Raw genomic sequence first — 16,525 nt, 5'->3', positions numbered from 1 at the left:
AATTGTCACACCACCATGTAATTTTGTATTCGTTCTATTGTTTTTTGTCTCTCCAATTGTCGAGTTTTGAAGTACAATTCAACGAAAGCGTGAATAATATTACTTGACTTGATTCTACACGCATCAATCCACTGACACTCGCGACGTACACTCGCGCAGGAAGTTTCAACACAGAAAATGGAAGCGGGTCGTCAGGAAAGAGAGGAGAGAGAGAGAGAGACGCACGCGGACAGCCACCTTCCTTGCTCCTAAAATAACCCTTTGAGCCACCCTTTCCAGTCGCCGCCAGCCAAAGTAGCTGTACCAAGTTGCTGGAGACGATAATAGTAACGGTAGTAAGTCGTGGTAACAGTGAATAGTGGTGGTGGTAGTGGTGGTGGTGGTGGTATTGGTAGTAGTGGTGGTGGGACGGCCCCGTGCGAGAATTATTATACGTAATTAAGTTAGATTTTATGAATATACTCTCGAAGGAAGTCGGTTGTGTCAGCAGAATAGAGCGATCTCTCGCCGGATAAACTTCTAAAAAGTTACTATCTTTAATTATTTTCAACATTTTCCGATCGGATAACGATCTAAAAACAATTTTGATCGAGAAAAGATATATTTATCATTAACATTTTGTTTTTACAAGTTTGTCGCAAAGTTATAAAAAAATTGCACGCAAGCACAACGTACACGAAAGCACATGGTATAATTTCTTTAACAAAGTGTGACAAAGTAAAATGTGAAAATTTATATTTTCGCCGTTTTACTCAAAACAAATAAGAACGTTCGAAGTTTTATCTCCGACAATTTTTATTTTTGGCATTCGGAATTTCTTGTTTTTCTACATCACCAGGCCTTCGAATATTTCTGCGAGATATATAATGCCACGTAAAATGCGACCAACTCGCCGAATATCTGTAATCATCCCACTCACTCGCATCGAGATGTTCCCGCGGCATGTTTCTCGTGTACTCGCGGTCATCGTCCGTGCCTCAACCGTGAAACGGACCATTCGCTCGCCGGGAATGTAATCCCAGCTGTGCGAGGAACCAATTACGCGCTGTACGACGAGTAGGGCTCGTTCCTGTCGTAGAATTTACGGGATTAATGCTGATTGGAAAGTCCACGGTGTGTGTTTGTGTATGTGTGTGACGCATCACTTACTTACCAGTATTTCGCGCGCGCCTCGCAGTGCTTCGAGAGAGAAGTCTCAACTATTAACTTGAAAACGATACTAAAGAGATATATTTATCACGTATATATATATATATTGAGAAAGCATTAATGCGTATATTTATAGCTGTGAGAGAATAACTTACGAATGAAACGTTATAAAAATAACTTCGATTACACGAGAAATTATATACGTACACTTGATTATATTTAACTGGGAAACGTTTTTTTAAGTAATAATTCACATAAAAAATATTAAAATAACATGACAAAATTTATGACACGATTCATAACGAGATAAAAAAAAACAAAAAAAAAACAGGTGTATTACACAATTTCTTGCGCTACAACTCGTCTATAAGTCATCGCTTTAAAGAATATTTTTTTTGAAAGCGATCACCGTGACGTTCCGCGCTATTAACGGATTACGTCTAATAATGGCTCGGAGGTTCCATGTCATTAGACGGGCGAATTAACGAGACACGCGTATGGGTGGGATCACGAGGAACGCCCACAAGCCGTTCTCACGACCACGTTGGACCACACGAGATTTCCTACTTTAACGAAAGGAAACGCTCTTCTGTTTCCACCCACCTTGTTATTTCATCGTTCGTCCGTATCTCACGGTAATGTGCAGGTAAATACGGGACGCGAAAACAAAACTACGACACGCAGAAGATCAGAAACCACAACGTGATTCGTGAAATCGATATCCCGCGTCGGAAAGGAGATATCAACTTCCCCAAAAAAAATGCTAAAAGACAATAAACTTACGCGAGATTTTTGATATTTTTGATGAGAGTAAAATAATAGAAATAAAAGTTATAAAATATTCTATTATTTCAATCTGTTGGATACGTAAATACTTTTCATTTTTTTTAAGTTCTCAGTCGTTTTACGTATAAATATCCTCATCTACGTGTGTCCAACGAGAGTTAAAATTACACAAACAGTATTCTCGTTGTGTTTTTTGTTCTTTTCTTTTGTTTATTTTTCTTATCGCGTTTCCGAATGTCAAATCGTAAAGTCACGTGGACCAGAAATATCTTCATCGATTGCCTATTGCGCTCGCGCGTGCGACATCCACTTTAATTCTTCAAACGTAGCGCCGGCGACACTTCGCGCCTCGCTGAGCGTGCGTCAGGGATATGTGACGTCAAGTTGTATATGTATATTCAGTATAAAGAGAAAGAGAAAGAGAGAGAGAGAGAGAGAGAGAGAGAGAGAGAGAGAGAGAGAGAGAGAGAGAGAGAGAGAAAATCGAAGCTTAGTTGGCGAGAAATACCGTGGGCGGAACACAACTGGCACTAGTGACGAGTACGAGCATACGAACGAGATTACGAGGACAATAGACTTCGGGCGGCTAACCCGCAGTCAGAATCGCGAGAGAAATCCTTCGTAACTATACTGAGGTTATTTGTACAAAGACTTCTGTGATAAAAGTGGCCATTTAGAGACCTATTCGAAAGTCTCAAAATACTTTTTCGCTGTCTCACACTATCTCTATCTCTTCACTAGAGTTTTTCACACACAAACTTTCAATACAATAGTTTCTTCAATAGAATATAATTTAAAACAACAAGATTTCAAATCAATTTACTTTACGTTTTAATAACAGAGATAATTTTTAGTCTGAAAGAAGTTTAAACTTATTGTCAGATATTTAATGTATGTATAACACACCAAAATTCTCGTTTCGAGCTCCAACATCTTTAGCGAATATTGTCCCTCATCTGCCAAATTAGTAGATTAAACGCGTGTCAAGGTAGAGATTACACCTGACAGTTATGACATTTACGTTACCTTCTCAATCTCGAGTTTTGGCGTGCGAATGAAATATTCAAATCCACTCGAACAATCTGTGCCGTGGCATCAGAAATGAAAACACGCGTTTCGCGTGTAAATAAATTTTCTTTTCAGTTTCGATTTGTTAGAACAAAAATAAAGTCAATATACATAAATCTGACAATAGTTGCAATAAAATGGATTTCCGTAAAACGGAGAATTTGAGTTAATTGATTTTTGACGATTTCCTATCATCATCTATCACGCAATCATTGATTAACAAATAGCACGTTATGTCACTATTAATTTGCTTTTAACTCTACTTGTGCTTCCATTTCCACTAATAAATTTAATTGATTTATCATTATTGTTTTCTAATAACACGAATAATGATCGAGTTTATATCGTTTTATTTGTTGAAACAGTTGCGCGATACTTGTTGTTAAAGAGAGACGCGGTTCGTCAGGAGCATCTTGTAACATTTGTTACGGTTTCAGGTATCCTCGCAGGTAATCCGATCATCGGTAAACCAACAAGCTGCGGCTTGAACGGAAGCAAGGTGTTTCAAATTAATGCGATGTCGATTATAGGAAGGAGGAACGACTATCACGTCGATCGTGCGCGCGTTTCCATCCGTTTTCCAATTGAACTATTCGTCGCACGAGATGTGCGTCGTCCGGGAAACGTTGGAAAACGCAAGGAAATCTAATTATCCCAGATCAGACCCGTAGCTTAAATAATATCCGTTTACATACTTTCTCTGAAAATTGTATAAATTATATTTTCTTTTAACAAAAACAGAGAGAGAGAGAAAGAGAACGACATTACAATTTTATGTGTTATTCACAATTTCTTCAATTTTCAAATTAAATTATCCACTCAGCTGTTTTTTTACATTCTCATTGTACCTAAAAAAAAGTAGTAATTCGCGCAATATATTTCGTTAGGCAATACGTTATATAAATTTGGCGCCAATTAATTTTTGTTTTTTTTTTTTATTAAATTGAATCGCGTGCAAAAGGTAACGCACGTCACCGTTATTGCGAATATTCCACTTATCCCGAATATGAAAGTGGAATTTTGTTAATTGCGCTCTCGGTCAATGGCCGCGTGTCGTTATCAAGCTCGTTGCGATTCTCGCTTTATAGGGAGCGGAGCGTCGCGATTACACGGACCACCTGCCGGTTATTACGGTGACGCTAACACTTGCGCATGGCAGCGGCGACGGCGGCAGACTACTGTTTATTATCGTCTGGAATACCGTAGCTAACGATCCCTATCGCGTCGACACGCGTTAACCATGAGATGTGGCGGATGCCACGGCAAGATTCCTTACGCAAAGACCCCTTTTCTCCATCCGTCCGTCGGTCGACGCCTTGACATTCCTCTCCCTTCGGTAGTCCTCGAGAGACTACCAATTTGACCGGTCTAGACTATGGTAAGCGAGTTTCTCGCCTGTGGCGCAGACACACACACACACACACATCCGAAATTTAATGCTAGATCTACGCCTGGCAAAAGCGATTCTGTCGGACATGGCGATTATGGATGATCCTTGGCATTAAACCCTTCAACCTCCGCGATATCAATCGAGGAGATGGATGCCAAAGAAGCTTTGTGAAAGCGTGACGCTTTCGAGGAAATTGCATGGAAAATCTTCGCTTCATATTAAAATCACTTTATAGAATTTACCACCTATCGTGACTTTATTACTATTAGAGAAAAACTGTCGTACTTCGCTTAGAAAATCATTAAAGAGAATATTTCTCTAATAAAATGTTTTTTTTCCTTTTATTTTTAAGTTATATCTTCTAGAGCTTAATCTGAATTTTCAATAGTAACGAAACAAAAAATAAGATCAAATAAAAAAAGCACGTATATTAAAAGTATCGTAAGTATCTTGTCAGAAAAGAGACTTGGATAGTTTGGCTGGTCTAGAAGCTCGGACTAGATCCGGGAAGTAGGTCCGAATGTTGTACCAAGTCGTCGGGGCGTCGACAATAAGAAGCTTACCGAGTTACGCGAAGAGCTCAGGCTTTGCCCGGGCCTCTTCGGTCGAGCTCTCGATTTACGTCGCGTTTACCGAGCATGAACCTCTCCCGAAGCACGTGTCCTTCTTCGATTTTCCCGGGAATTTAAATGAGAACCTCCTCTCATCGCAACGACCGGATTCCGAACTAAAACGTCCTGGTCGCGTCTTCCCACGAGAAGAAATAATAAAAAAAAGCTCGTGGTAGAAACGTACTTTTTACATGCCGCTACAAAAATAATAAATGAAAAAGCGCGCTATATTCTATCGAATGATAATTCAAGACTCACGCGCAAGGTGTGACGGGGGCGTACGTCATACATCAATCTGATCCGTCGATTAGATGTTGCCCATCATTCACGATTACGCGGACTACGCAAGTACACGGAGTCGTACCCCCCAGGGCAATTTGTACTGAGCTTTGGCGCATTCGTAAACGCTCCGACTCCCCCGTAATTGTAGGTACGAAATGCTTCCAACGCACGGAGGTCGTTATAGTTACGAATAATGGTCACTAGTCATCGTTATTACCTCTCTTTCTGCGATCACGCGAACGGCTCTCAAGAATTCCATCCCCCTGACGTCTTTTTCATCCATTCCATTTCTCAAAGAAATCCGCCTATGACGCAAAGCGTTTACCTCGTAATTCCTATCGTCAAGGTGATCTCACGTTATGAGATCACGAATTTTCTCAACACATAAAATAGAGATAAAAAAAAGTTAAATAAAATATATTTGAGTTTTATCATTCATTAATTTCGAATTCTAAAACACGTCAGTTATTGAATTGCAATAAGATAAGATTTTCTAAGATTAAAATAAAATTCTCTTTTTTGTGCGTCCGTCATATTAAAATTTCAAGAGCAAGTTCCAAGATGTCTCGAGGTGTGTTTGTTATTTTTTTGCGTCTTAACAAACGTCAGCACATTTTTTAGATTGGTTTCAGCTAGTATATTGGCGTAACGAGAACCAAAGCCGCGAGAATTTATTATTGAGTTTCGCGTTCATCTTGCAGTGCATTGCCGCGACGACAATTAACTGCGAACGAGTGAGCGCGGAGAGGGTGTTGTCGGCCGAGCGGTTCTTCCGGGGTGCGCTTTCTGCGCCGACGAGGGGGTGTTTATTAATTAATGAAGCGCGCGCGATGTGCATGACTTGAATCGCAAGCAACGTTCGCGTCGCTGGAAAGAGACGCGCGAAAGAGGGCCCGAACGTTGTCCCCCACCTTGTGAAAGTTAACGATACGGAATACTGATAGAGGAAGAAACAAATAACTTTACTAGTCAGTACGCGATTACTTATTGAAATGGAAAACTAACATTGTATGCGCGTTAAAATCCTGTAATTAACTTAAATTTCGAAAATTTATTTAAAAAATTTGAAACTTTAGTAATATTGTTTTTTTTTATAAATTCAAACATTTTGCTATAAAATTGTATAATAAAAATATTACTTTTACTTTTTTACGTCATACTTTCCTATTATATGTATATTAAACTCTGAAAATAAAATGTTTAAATGTCAATTAGATCAAAATTTATTGAATGAGAAAGTTAAGTCCGCGTGCAAAGGTCATTATAATTCAAGAGAAGAACAGGTGTATCTATCGATAAAATTGAGACAAATGGTTTAACTTTCGGCCCAGTCGTTTATATAGTATGTCCCAGAACTACGGTACAGATCTAAACTAAGAAGGATAATTACCGTTTCGAAGTCGAGACATCGATAGTTTTCGAGTTCTTAAACGATTGAGAAGTAGAAAGGCTTTTAGCAAATGAAACTTTAAGTACACAAGACAAGAGTTGTGCAACTTTCGCGCGTTTCTAAAAAATTCGCGTCGAATAAAACCTGAACGTACAAAATGTAAAATATATTCAACGAGAATCTCGTTGAACGAATCTTAACGAATATTAACGTAAAATTTTCAGCGTGAAAAATATCAGTCATTTTTCCCCGGAACGAATGTTTACCTCGTTAGGTATCAAACGCACGTGAGATTCTCAATTTATGAACAAGAATTTGACAAATATGGCGCAGCTGAAGATGTTAATGATGCTCGCTCGTTCGTAAAGACAAAAAATCCGGCGGAACAAAAGCGGAAGAAGAGCGGGGTCGGAATAGACGTAGAGAGAAGAAAGAGCGGAGAAAAGAAAGAGGATTACGCGTCGGCGGTGGAGAGAGGGAGGGAGGGTGAACGAACAACGGGGTGCTTGGGCGGCTGAAGAGGACGAGAGAGCGAAGGGTAGGCAACGAGATCGATAAACCAAGATGGCGACGCGCATTGCCGCAGAGTACCGCAACCCGGTTCTCTGCCACCGGATCATCCTCAGCGTGTAGCTTTCATGCACACGCACGCACACACACAAACACCGTTAACGGATACACGTCCGGCGATGCAGCAGCATCGTCGTAATCGCAACACCGAAACACTTCCTCCCGCCGTGTACTCGGCACACGATGCAATATCGCGTGAACACGCGTATACTCGAGTACTCGATTCGATCACGCGACTTTACGTCACCAACGGACATCTATATTAGATCGTCAAACTCGCCTGTGACAGTAAAGAAAAAAAAACAATAAATCTACTTGACATATCAGTGATCGAGGTATATTCGTAGTCAGACGTGATATATATCCGTAAGCCCCTTACCGGCTTACTTCTTATTTTTTATTATTATTTCTACTCAACGCTATAATCAGAAACAGAGATTTACGCGATTATTTTGTCAGACAACTGTAGATTTCAATATTTGCAAGTCTTTTTTTGAAGCTAAAATTGTGTAAATATTGAAAGTTTATCTTTACATAAATTTTATTTAGATAATTTTTGTTCGCAACCGTTGTTTCTTAGGTTCAGCCTATTTTGAGGTAGAAATGTAAATTAGATTTCCAACATACACCTCTCACACACACATTTGTGTATTTCATGCATCGCGAAGCAAATTTATCAACATCTCACGTCGGATAGTAAGAGCTGATTGTAACAATCCTTCGGAAACGCATTTCTGCATACTACACAACAGCTCCCACCTCTTTGCGCCTGGCTCGATGAATCGCGATTGTGCGATCGAGACGAGGGAGTCGGTTTCGCCCTTCGGGCGAAGCGCGAAATGAGAGCCGAGAGCATCAGTCGGATGTGCTCGCAGAAAATTGAAAGGCTGATGCGAGTCACGAGAACGCCGCGCGGGATAATTCTCCTTCCTCTTCTTTTCCTTTCCCGCCTCGTCGCTTGCCGTCCTTCTCCAATCGTCTCGTTGCATCCACCATACGCCGCCGAATGCACTCGTCGAATACTAGCAGACACCTTCGATCCGCGCGCTCGACTGCTTTTCCGCGCTCGTGAGAAAAATTTCTGACGAGATATGGCCCCTTGTATACCGACATCTCGCCAGACGCGACTTCATGTTCTCTCCCGAAGAGAGATTACGAGGATGACAGATAGCGGGAATAAAATAACATGGGGGTTGTTGAACACTTAATCCTTCACGGCACTGTCGTCGATTGTGGAAAAAAATGTTCGCCATACACATGCATGTGTTCTCGATATTATAAAAGCGTTATATTAACTGTATGTGTATATATACATATATTAGAATACACGTGTATATATATATTAGAATACACGTGTGCGTGATATTATTTATTTATACTCGCGCAACAACTGTGCGTTGAGTGGTTTCAAAGCAACTATTTCAGAGCAACCACGCCGTAGTGTTTTATGAAAGCGGACGTGTACGGGCGCAATAGGATCTTCAATGGACAAACGCCATCCAACAGGCATTTTTTTCTCTGCGTCTCTCTCAATCTTCTCGTACTCACTATCCTCTCTATAATTCTCTGTCTACATCGCTGTTTTCACGCGTCCATCCATATTTACTTTCAATGCACTTCAACTGCAACGAGCTTTTACAACTTCCAAAGCGACAACAACAAACCCTCGCTATCGAATCGCATCATCCTCGATTTCGGTCCACCAGGTTCAGGGGAGAGACTTTCTCGGGAACCCCCACGAGAAAGAAGAAGAGAGTGACGACATCGGATTCGTCGTCGGATGCGCGCGAGCGAAGTCATTACGATGCTACGAAGCGAGTCTTTGGGAAATGCGGCCCCAGAGAGTATTTTACGAGAAATAGCTGTTCCAGAAGTGCTCGTGGCGTTTATAAAGTCCCATCAAACCCTCCGAAGAAAATCGTCCGATCGGCGTGTCAATCATAGACGCGGAGTTGCAAGAACCTACGCTCGGCACGTGCAGCTTCCGCGGTGAAATACGAACCGAACAGCGTACATACTGAGTGTGTATACGATACGGAGTATAAATTTATTGAAAAACCTCGAAGTTTTTCTCGGTAAGAGATTAATTAAACGCTTGATTGAGTTTTCCGCGATACTGCTTGAATTCTGACTCTTAAATAATTTTTTGACGAAGAAAAGAGATTCAGATTAATATTTTAAAATGACTTAAAAATTAAATTCAGAGTCTTTGAAGTTTTTTTTCATATCTCTCCACAAATTGATTTGATTTTATAATTCGAAATACTTGAAAAATTGAAGTTTCTATCCCGATAAAAATCCAATTAAAACGATAAATTTTTCTCCAAGCGTTTATTTTTTCAAGTAAAACATTAAATTTGCTAAAATATGACGTAGATTGCGTCGCTTTCTAAGTCTCGATTATCCTCATGTCAAAGGTGCATCGTCCTAAACGAGAAAGAACGCTCGGCTTTAACACCTACTTTCCGTCGCGTGACTAACTATACTCGCGACACGCGATACTGCGGCTGTTCGTCGGGGATACTCCCGGAGCTTTTGCCTAGCTTGTTCTCAAAAAAGGGACAATGGTTGTAGCACGTGGACTTTTACCCTTACCTCCCCATCACGGCTTAATGCGGAAAGTAAAATGTATTTTCTCCTCGTATTTTGTCTTCGCGTTGCACAATTTATAAAGGTATATTTCGTTGATAAAAGCTTTGAATATTCATATATATATAACGTCGCGTTATGAACATTCTGCCTTTCTAATAAAGATGTTAACAACCCGACTCAATCTTCTCTCGCTTGTTCTCGCGCGACAAGAAAAATTACAACCACCAAAGTTAGTTCAACGCTTAAAAGGATAATAAGCATGAAAAACACACTTCTCCTCGTTCTTTTCAAAACTTTTCGAAACTATCATAGATCAGATTGCAAATTGTAACTCGAGGAGTTGCTCAGTACTTTTCGACTTGTTTTTTTGCGGCAGCTATTCCGCTATTTGTCGGTGTTATCTCGCTAACACTTCAACGTCTCGTTACGATGGGTTGAGCTTACGGGACATCGATAATACGACAGCTACATGAGCGTACGAAATAAAGGGGGAATAAGCATGTTGATGAGAGCAAATCAAATATTGGACGAAGGTGGAAGGGCTAGCGAGGCCAGACAGAAACCGACGTAAACCGCGAGTAAACACGTTTCCTGACATCGTTCGAGCGACTCGAGGTCTTCGAGGATGAATACATAAAGTAGAGCACGTGGGTGTACGAGAGAGGCGACTCGGTTTCAATAGACTCGCGCGAGTAGGGTCGTTTCTGTAAAACACAGATCCCGGTACATATATATATATATAGATATAGATATGTACGAATGCCCTCTTTCATATTTCATGTTTTTGCCTTTACTTCCACCTATCCCATTCAGCGGCGCTCTCTTGACTCGCGGTCCGCGAATGACGTCGGGATTAGCGCGGACGAGTTGGTTATTTAAAGTAAGACCGTTATAGATACTATTTCTCTCTGTGCCCGCGAGAAAGAATAACAGACTTTGTCACTCGTGCGGAGTGACGAGCAGAGATCTTTAAAAACAGCGTTAACAATGAATCCAAAGGCACGACTGAGTCAGTTTGGAAGAAATTCGGAAAAAACTACGAGCAATTAAATTCGTTAAATTGTAAATATTTTAAAACAGTACGTGGTTCTAAGTTTTTTTTTTTTTTTAATGATAAAGTGTAATATTCTATTCAAGTTAACACTTGAATAATATTTCTGAAAAATACATACGTATAATATTGCCCCAATTCTATGTGTGACTCTTGAATTTTGAATCGAAAAACCATTCTCGCCTATTGCTATCATAAATCGACGATTATCGATATTCACTTCTGAGCTCTGAAATTACCGCAAAAGCGGTTATCACAAATGGCAAAAAAATGAAATTGATATGTCCGATCAATGGAAAATATTGTTTCGAAAATAGATCGTGCCCGAAATTTCGAAAAAACGGGAAAAAAGAGAGAGAGACAGAGAGAGAGAGAGAGATCATTTGTTCGAGCATGAAAGCGTCGGAAGTTTTCACGAGGTGATGTCCCAGCGATTCGAGCAACGCCAATGACAATATGCAAGAGCACGAGAAGGAGCATGGGTCGACACGCGAAGGTCGCGGAGCCCGAAAATCCATAACCATTCCCATTACAGTCGAGCGAGGAATTGCGCTTGCGCGAGGACTGCTCTTCGTTCGGCCCTGAAGAAACGCGCAGGCTAATGGCCTGTCAGCGCCTCATTTTTAAACAATTAAAAAATTCACGTATCGCGTACGATTTCCGAATACAAACAGATATGTGTACATAATACAGAAAACATACGACACAATATTTCAATAATCACCGTGATATAAAACAACAGTGAATATCAGACAAGTTTTTAAAAAATTGTTCTGTTTTTAAAAGAAAATAAGCAAAAAGTGTTCGAAAAAAAAAAAATATATAACGCAATTTCTTATCGGGGCGATGTAGCGAGCGCGCGCAATATCGAAGTGGAAAAATAAACGTCGTCGTCGTCGCTGATTCGATCAACGCGATTGTGTTAGCTAATTAGGAACAGTCGCGTGTGACAAAGACCAAGCGCTCTTACTCGACATAAAAAAAAAAACGAAAAGTAGGATATATAAAAGAGGAATAATCCAATTAAAAGATGGACGAACACGTTGTTTTATGGAACTTCGAGCCACCTTTCGCTTTTTCTCTGCAAGCTCTTGATTAGTTCGATTAATTATGAGACGAACCGAGGTGTTCCGGATCTCACCGAAAGTTTCGTTAATTAATTGGGCCGACGTATAAAAGTAATTCATGACAGTTTCAAAAAATCGCGATTATCAAAATAGTTGAGAGATGATAATATTTTATCCGACATTTTACGCCAGGATTATTTCGCGAATAAACTGGGAATTAATTAATGCTTACTCGTGTTTCAACTCGCGCGAATGTATACACTTACATATCATGCGCTCAAAAAGTTATCAATTATAAAATTATGTGCGAAAGAAAATTAAAAGTAAACAAATTTGTAAATAATTGGGAAAAAAAAATGCATATTTAGTGTTCAGAAAACTTTTTTACAAAATTGTTTACAAACCAGAACATTAAAAACACCATTATGCAAGATATAAAAAATCGATTGTGGCTTCTCGAGAATTTTCTTCGAGAAGCAACCAATCGATACTGTCAAAGTGCATGTACCGTTGTTCATTACGGGGATGCACAAGCCCGGGCTCTAATTACGAACTTGATGAGCACGTCCGAAGTGTAAGATTTTCAGCGCGTCGCTTCTAATAATCCCTGTCAATCGACAATTAATTATTTGCAAAATCGACAACGCTATTCCACGTTGAGAAGCGTATCGTTTATAAACTTTTCGATAGCGCGCGCAATCTATTCGCTGACATGAGATATCCATTCTTCATCAAAAATGTGTATCATATGATATCACAAAACGTATTATATTATAGCAAAAAACTATACTTGTATGTGTTTTTTAATGTCAAACTCTAGAATTTAAACGCCTGCTAAGACTATTGTTATTCGCAAATTTTAAGTTTGTTTTTTCATCCATGCGTCCCTCTAATATGATCCGACGTCATAATTGAATAATTGGGACTTACAAATGGTAATAATAGATTTGCGGTGAAAACAAAAAAGAATTAAGGAGAGAACTCACCGATTCAGGACGCCGCAAAGGATCCCATGTTCCTCCCTGTTGATATCTGCAACAGAGAAATTCAGACATTAGTCGTAGGAATTAACGAGATACTCGAGAACGCAAACAAACACTAAAATCGAATAATTACAACAAGTCTGAGAAGGGGAAACCGAGAACTTGACTCTTTTGTTCTCTGACGCGAGAGTATCGCGATCAAACGGGAGAACAAACGAGAAAAAGCTCTAACGAGGATCCATTCGCGTATCCAACAAGAAAGCTTATTTCCCGAGGACAACTCGAGATCCTTTCGCACAATGTGTGCGTGTATATTTTATTTTGCAAAATCAAAGAGAACTGAAAATTATCTTCTTTTTTCATTTATAAAACTAAGCGTTTTTCTGGCTTCTTATTTATTATAGAAACTAAATTCAAAATATTTTGTACAAGACAAAATCCTCACAAACAACGTAATGTATCACTCAATCTACGTCAGTTATTATTCAATACAAATTTAAGTGGTTTTACCTTTAATTATCGCAAACTTTTACGCATTGCTTGTGTTGTATGTAGGAGGATTTTGTTTGTTATAAATAAAAACAAACATTCGATACACTCATTATTTGCTCGATAAAATTGCTTGATCGAAATTGTAAAACTATTTTTTTCGCTCACTCACACTGTTAAAAAAGTTAAAACTTCGACTTAGATTTTTATTTTTATTAAATAAAAAAATATATACGCAAAACTTTTATTTAATAAAATAAAAGTTTGTTTTTATTGCGTAATTTTGAGTTGCAAATCTAGCTTCTAGATTTTTCATTTCGAATAGATTTTAAACGTGATGTATGCGCAAAGCTCAATCTCTTCAAGGATGGGATCCGATTCTGTGCCTCCCTTCGTTCGCTACCTGCAAATCCATGAGGACGCGGTTGTTTTCGCGAGCACGGTTTCCCTGCGCTGTCGATTCAACGAACGAACGAACGAACGAACGAACGAACGAACGACTCTATCGGGAAGAGCGAAGTGGTCCCGAAGAGAGTACTTTCTCGCCCTCGTGGCCCTCGAACGACACCGCCGTCGCGATGCATCGTCTAATTGAAAGCGACGTCCCGGTGTGTGCGCAGAGGCGAGGGTAAAAGCACGAACGCGAGAGGAATGTCGAGGTCCTGCTGAAAGGACGAAGGGCCGCGAATAAAAAGGGCGTATCTCTCGGCGGTACGGTGTATCGAGCAAATTGAGTTCGATTGCTACAGCAGTTTTTTTCCCTGTCGCATCGCTGTTTCTCTTGTTTGACATTTGATCAATTATGAAAATTGAACGCACACCTATCCTGTTTTTTCATCCTATTATATAGCTATAAACGAATGCTATAGAAATATTTCAAGAAATAATAGTTTCATAATCTTTTTTTTTTTTTCGTGAAACACACACACACACACACAGTTCGACATCAGCTTCGACTTTGGCGAATGTACGTAAATTAATCGCGCAAACAACGGGAAACATTCTGATAAGATGGCGCGCGGTCGTATCTAATTAACTGCAAGCAGCGGCGCGAAGCCGCTATTCGCGCGTTCGCTAATTGCCATTAGGAACTTACAAGTGATAGAGATAACGACGGTCGATCGTTTCTCGTATTCTAATCTTCGTCGCGAATCACATGTGTGAAGATATATTCACTTTTTATTCAAAACTCCGATTCGATCTATGTAAAGTTCCATTGTTTTTTTTTTAACGACTGTGTATAACCTGAGTAATTACGCGCATTCGTATCTTCGTCGCGACAGATCGACGCAATCTGCCGCCACGGCAAAACATCGATGCGCGAGAACCATTGTTCAATTTAACAGAGAGTAAGTACGAAAGGGTTGCAGGAGAGTCAGCCGTCTACCCTTTCGAAAGGGTGAAAATATCCAGCGTTGTGGCAATTATTTAGGTTGGCGTGCGTCAAGTGCTTTCTCGTTACGCTTGTATCTCGACAGAACAATTGAGAAATACTAGTATTTGAAAACAAAAATATATATACGTACATATTCACACAGAAATATAAAAAATACAAAAATATTCAATACACGATGACAGGCGAAAAAGATGGATTTTATTTTTTGCTCACGTACGAGAAGAGTAAACAAACCGGGAGAAAAAGTAAGAAAGAAATCGAATCGACATTTCTAGGTAAAGATATTAGATGCGATCATGTGCAAAGGACGATGTTGACAGAATCGTGGGCATTCGCGTGCTATCCCGAATACGAAAAGGTGGAAAGCCGATTTCGATAACTCTTCTCCCAGGCCACTGCAGTTCAACAAAAAAATTCATCTGTTATTTATTGAACCGATCAAGAGTACAAAGAGAAAAATCTTCACAAATAGAAATACAATTTAAAAATAATTTGTTTAAAATATTGCAAACTTTCGTGATCGTATAAATCACGACAAAATATTTTACAGACATTAATTGTGTCATGTGAAATCGATGTTAAAAATAAACTAGATATTATACTTTTTTGTATTACGCGTTTTTTTGTATTATTCGAAATTTTGCGTGAACGCGTTCACGCAAAATTTCGGATCGATAGCTTGATATCCTAGACACAATAACCGCACGTGAAACGGGACAGAAATAAAACGGGACGCGGCGTACGCGACAGAAATCCTATAAAATCCCAGAACCGCGATTACCCGCTGGAAAAAGCTCAGCGGAGTGATGCGAGCGAGGGGGTGAAAGGTATTTAAATATGGATAACTGAGCTTGCGGGCTCAACCCCTTCGTGGTCGGGGGATGCGGATCCGTAAATAAACTGCGGAACCGTGAAAGACGAATACGGTCCGACATGCGCTTTGAAAATGCAGGTTCCGAAAGAAACGCGAAACGAGAAATAGTCCTCGTTAGATTTTTGTAATACAATTTTTTTTAAATTATATACAAAAGTAATTGTTACAAAATTGTTCAGTGAATTTATACAGTAGACTTTGCTTTTAAAAATGAGAAATTTTATCGGAAGATTAACACATCCTTGAACCTTGAGAGATATACTAAATATATTTTAGTGTTTAATATTGACGAGCGAGAAAATGTCGAACATCATCAAATCTGTTTTCCCGGAAGAAGCGACATATTCCTCTCGTGGAATCTTTTCCTTGCCGAACGAAAGCTGCAGATTCAAGATGTTTCCGCGAAGTAATGTTTTCGAATGTAATTTCAAGCGCATTGAATATCCAGCAGAGTGAAATGAAACATTTTTTCGAGGCATCGCGTGGATTTTTCTACGAAAACCCCGCGAAAGCTTGCTAGATTATTACTTCAAGCTTTCGCGCGCACTGCAATCTTTTCTAGTTTCATTTCACATATCAACCTCTGCATATTTTCACAAAATACTTAAACACGTCATAAAAAATATTTTGTTACAAAATTTTTAACAGATGAAACATCATTTTATCAAAATGATTTATTAAAATAAATAAATAAATATATTATGCATTTTAATAGATAAAAGCATCTAATTTATTAAGAAATATATACTGCTTTTTATATAACTCTTAATGTGAACAACGTTAGTACATCAAGAGAGAAACACGTTGGGAAACACTGGAGTTTTTAA

General features: G+C 39.4%; 1 protein-coding gene across 3 annotated transcripts in view; it reads right to left on the bottom strand.

Moving 5' to 3' along the window:
• LOC109856677 (stress-activated protein kinase JNK) overlaps positions 1-16,525 on the bottom strand; it is a 129,540-nt gene that overhangs the window by 103,072 nt on the left and 9,943 nt on the right. For all 3 annotated transcript variants that reach the window (XM_020432230.1, XM_020432221.1, XM_020432241.1), the window contains exon 2: positions 12,943-12,988. The gene's annotated coding sequence lies outside the window, so the exon portion shown is untranslated. The remainder of the gene's footprint in view (positions 1-12,942; positions 12,989-16,525) is intronic.

Source organism: Pseudomyrmex gracilis, unplaced genomic scaffold (assembly GCF_002006095.1).
Source record: "Pseudomyrmex gracilis isolate BER0280 unplaced genomic scaffold, ASM200609v1 scaffold_4, whole genome shotgun sequence".
Classification (NCBI taxonomy): domain Eukaryota; kingdom Metazoa; phylum Arthropoda; class Insecta; order Hymenoptera; family Formicidae; genus Pseudomyrmex; species Pseudomyrmex gracilis.
The sequence above is the reverse complement of the archived record's forward strand: the minus strand, read 5'-3'. Positions and strand labels throughout refer to the sequence as shown.